This window comes from Lampetra fluviatilis, chromosome 32 (assembly GCF_964198595.1).
Source record: "Lampetra fluviatilis chromosome 32, kcLamFluv1.1, whole genome shotgun sequence".
NCBI classification, from domain to species: domain Eukaryota; kingdom Metazoa; phylum Chordata; class Hyperoartia; order Petromyzontiformes; family Petromyzontidae; genus Lampetra; species Lampetra fluviatilis.
Genome location: NC_136306.1, coordinates 8,439,835 through 8,444,924, shown reverse-complemented (window position 1 = coordinate 8,444,924; position 5,090 = coordinate 8,439,835).

The following is a 5,090-nucleotide window of genomic DNA, read 5'->3' as shown; positions in this document are numbered from 1 at the left end:
CTACGTGACTTTACCGAAAGAACCAAAGAGTATGGATTCCTGCAGTCACGAAAGCTTCAAATCAAGATTTTTGCCATCGTGGCAATAAGGTTATTTCGTGTAACAAGAGCCCGCCACGGTGATTTTTTGTTGTCGGCCTTTGCCTATACGTTGTCAGAGAACCCAGACAACATTTGTTTAAGAAGTCTGTCTCTGCTGATTAGACTCTGAAAGTTGAGGCCAGTCCAGAATGCGCCTACCTTGGCACATTATTCCCCATGGACAAATCAACTCGTATGCACCCTGCTGATTATCACATCTCGGATGCTAAGTAGGTATGAACCTTGATAGTGATTGGATGGGTGATCACACGTGCACCAACAGGAGTTAGAGGCTGCGGATTGTGTTTGGTGGGCAGCAGAGGGCAGCCGTTCAAAAACAATGGTTGTACTGTACAATTGCAAAGCCAAAGTTCCCCCTATAGTCTTTAACAGACTGTTGGGGCAAGTGCTGTTAACGGGCACCTATGAAGTTCGGCACGGCACACGAGTGGGTGGGGGGACCAGAACCACGCCCGACCGCCTTTGTCTCCCCAGTGGCGATGTTTACACCGCACACCAGGTATTCAGTTGAGGCTGAGTCGACCTAATAGTGTGCAATACTCCTGTACACCCTCATCGACGCTCCTTACCTTCACGGCGTGGGAAGGTCCTCAGCCAACAATACGGGCCGTCACATATACAAACATATGCTTATGGCAACGATGCTCCAGAAGGACCCTAAAATACCTTTGAACCTAAATTTTTATTTATTTATTTTTTACCCAAAGAAATATATCATTGTCTGCAAATGAATTAATTATTCATTCATTATAAATAGCATTCCCATTCTCCAGATGGAGTCAGTGTCTCCCTGACTCAAAGTTGAGTCACGGTTCCTGTAGCGGCTTCTCTCAGAGGAAGCAGGCGAGGCGAGACGGAAAATCAGCTCGTCCACAACGCTGGCGACCTCTGGATTGCTAATCCAATGTGCTAACCGTTAATCATGCCACGGGAACATCACATCAGTTCATACCACTGCAAGGAACTCAACATAATAATATTAATTCCATATGTTAATCCTGTAAAGGCTCCCTAAGTGTTACTACCAGCTTCCAGGAGGGCCCTTGCATTGGAATGTTTTGTCAGTTCGACGAATGACTATTTAGTTTCATGTGGGAGGAAACCGGAATACCCAGAGACAACTCAAGAATACGACGGGGTAACACCGACATCTCTGCTCAGATCGAATCAATGCACAGACTTAATTCAGCGAGTAGACCAAATCCTTCCGTGGACTAGAAACCCATCGCTGTCTAGCCCTCTCTACTGCTGGCACCTCGCACCTCTTGACAACTCCATGCCTACGACACCTGGCTAGCATTAATTTACAACAATCCAAACACGAACCAGCCACGGACCTTCTTAGTTTCTGACATGCAACAAGATGCAGGGGCAATCAAGGTGATTTACTTTGTGAATTTGGACATAAAGCCAACATTTCCACATTGGCCAGATCGCCCATTAGACATGGGTATGTATGTTGAACTTCTTTCGCACCGTACGTAGCCAACCGTGCTAATCGTAGGTGCGGGACTTCGATCACCTACAGTGTAGGAATACAGTTTTCACACTCTACCCCATCAAAAGCGAATGACCGCTTGACTCATGCCAGGAGTGAACCTCCTTTGATTGCTGCGGGGACCGAGGCAGTGGTGGCAATACAAAGCTATTGTGTTTCTTGTTTGATTTTCATGGCCGCTTTATTGTCATACTCTTAGTTTTTTGGGTAAAGTTACGTAGGTAAAAAATGAAATTAAAATTAATACAAATACAATTTAAAAAATCACGACGTTTCGGAGGCCACACATTTCTCCGTCATCAGGTGGGACCGTCACAGCCAGATGTGCTGTATCAAGTGACGGTCCCACCTGATGATGGAGACTTGTGTTGCCTCCGAAACGTCGTGATTTTTATTATTTTATTTTTATTAATTTTAATTTCATTTTTTACCTACGTGACTTTACCGAAAAAACCAAGAGTATGAATCCTTGCAGTCACGAAAGCTTCAAATCTAGAACGCTTTATTGTCGGTTTCAGTGTGGGTGTTGGGTTTTTTTCTCTCCTGCTAAGTGCCATGCAAGGAGACTTATGCGGAAGGCACTGTAAAAAAAAATATGTCATGCTCTATTTACTTTTGTATATTTTTATTTATTTTACCCAGAAAAGCTTCACCGAGTCTCAAGACCGTGTTCAGGGGGTCATGATCCTGCCTGTTATTTATTCATAGCGTTTATTTATTTATTTTCGAGTGCTTATGCGTTTGTGAAGAAAATTCATGTACGCGTTTGTACATACGTAGAAAATAATCACTCAGTTTCCACAATTACAATGCTGTGTGGTTTCACATATCGTGTTCTGCAGCTAATAAGTTGCTCTGGAAAGTAAGAGCCACCCCAGACTTATGCCAAGTGTCAGTACGGTCAATCTCGCCACAGACACACACATACCCGATTATAAGACGCACCATCATCCTTTTAAAATATTGGGAGGGGGGGGGGTATGCCTTTAAATCCAGAGAATACGATAGCGTCTGAATGTGACCACATCTCACAGAACTGCATGGAAACAGTGGGCACATTTATCCTATAAGAGAGTGACAATCAACCATAGGCAGAAGAGAAGATCAATGACTTCAGCCTGAACTTGACCAGACGTCTACTATGCTGTACTTCTCTCCATTATTACTCTTATTAATTCATAAATGGGAGCAAACACACACTACTCGTACACAGAAACCACACGCTGTTAATATTACAGCTTGCGGTTGCTCAGCTTGTTGTGTGCGTCAAGCTGTCGTTATTGATCGGGGCATTGATACAACAGCTGAGTTGGGTCGTTGTTCTTTGAGTTCTCCCACCCCCCCCTCCCATTCGGTCATCTGGCAATGGTGCGCCGACTGATCTTGGCGGCACCTGAGCTCACGTAGGCGAGGAAACCAAAGTGCACGCGATTCAACGATTAGGCTCGATTATGACGAGAGAGAGGGGGGGGGAGTTATGGTGGTAGCGGTGGTGGTGACGGTGACGGTGGTGGTGGTCGTAGCTGAACGAAGCTCAATTTGGAATGTCCTTCGTGACGGCAGTTCGCGCGCACTGTATGCGGCTGTAAAAAAAAGAGGCCGGATTTGTTATTCATTTACTTGTGAAGTGACCGTGACTGGGTCTGACTCACTCAGACATGATGGGTCAAAGGACACGAGGGGGCAGGCATTTAAAGAAAATGATTTAAAACGAGTTCTGCCACTTGCCGGTGCTGCAATTTAGTAAATGCATCGAGGGAGCTGTTGTCACCGTTTTTTTACGGTCTTGTGGGTGCTAATGTGACTCAGTGCGGGAGGAGCAAGTGGGGGCCCAGAGAGCATAGGGTGGGTCTGGGCCGAGACGACTTTAATTATGATACAGCAGCACATACTGCATTGAGGAGCTATAGCCGAGGGGATATGATACGAGGTGGATTTGTTTAATCCATCAAGGATACATGACTGAATTCAAGCCAACAGATTACAGGATACCTTTATTTTATTTTAATCTAACCCCCCCCACCACCCCCAATAGCTCCATTGTCTCTCCAACGACAGATACTTCGTTTTAATGTAAATAATATGCGGGAAATAAACCTCGTAATGTACTGTATATGTACGCCTTTCGGCGTCATCTGGTCCAACACCAATGGAGACTAGGCTCTAAGAAAAGCTGTCTCGGGTGTGGACCAATCGACTTCAAGGACAGTGCATATCATTATCAGAGTTGTTTCTTTTTGTTTGCATTTTGACTGCTTGTGTTGTGGTTATTGCAAACATGATGCCTTGTATAAAGGTGTCAGTTTTTGTACCAGTTGAAAGGGTAAAAACCTATCACTATACTGTAAATGTTGTTTTAACAGCAATATTAAGATGTTTTCACAACAAACATAAACACTGGGTCAATTGGCTCCTAATTTCTCGTGAACAGGGATAATTATGAGGACAGACGTTTACATTGCCGTCGTTCTGCTGAGAGCATCTCGCCTATTTTCCCAGGAGCCTTTAGTCGCATTCCAACTTTGAATTCCCAGCAGCAGCAGCAGCAAACTTGCAAATACCGTTACAGCACGGGAGCTTTTCGTACTTCCCGCAAGGCAAGAAGAGAGCGAATCGCTAAGGCGTGCAGCGTTCGCCACAAGCAGCTACCCGAACTGTACAAGTGTGTAAATGCAAACGCAAGTACGCTGTGGTTTGTCTGCCGCATATCCAGCCACAAGTTGCAACGTGCTATTCACGTTGGATTAGAACGTTCTCTCTCCACCAATGGTTTGCGGGGTGGTGGGGGGGGGAGTTGTGGGTTTGGTAGCTGCAAAACCAAAAATGGCAGGGAAGGAGGGGGTGCCACCCAAAAGTTGAGGGAGTGGCAGGGCTGAACATGGAGATAAATTGGAGAAAAGAAAATAATGGGGGTGGCGGGGCATGAGTGGTAGATGAACCCCCAAAAAATATATTATTTCGACAAAATTGCCGCATACCGAACATAGCGAGGATGTCTTAAGCTCCCTGTAGTTTTTTCTTTTCCTGGGCGGCAGGCACAGTTGTGCGTAGCGGCTGAAATATTTTGAATACATATGGAGGAGTGCCTTGGCTGGGGGTGGGGGGAAATAGGAGAGAGAGAGAGGCGGGGTGCGGTGAATGGGAAGAAGTCTGTGTGTGACTTTGAGGCAGCTGGCTGACAAGGGATTGTAAAAGCAGGGGAGGAGGTTTGAGACGGGGAGAGGATTAAAAAAAATGTAATAAATGGAAAAGCCCCCCCCACCTCCACTCCCACCCTACCCCACACCGGGTCGCGTTGCACCGCCACCCACACCCAACACGCCCAATGCCTCCTCCTCCTCATCCGAGCGGGGTACGCCTCGCTAAGAAAGAGGGCCAATGGCAGCGTCGAAAAAGAATCTTTCACCTGGAGCGGGTCTCTCGCTCTCTCTCTCTTGTCTCCGTCTCTCGCCTTTCGTTTTTTTCCAGCCATTTCGCTAATCAACGGGAGG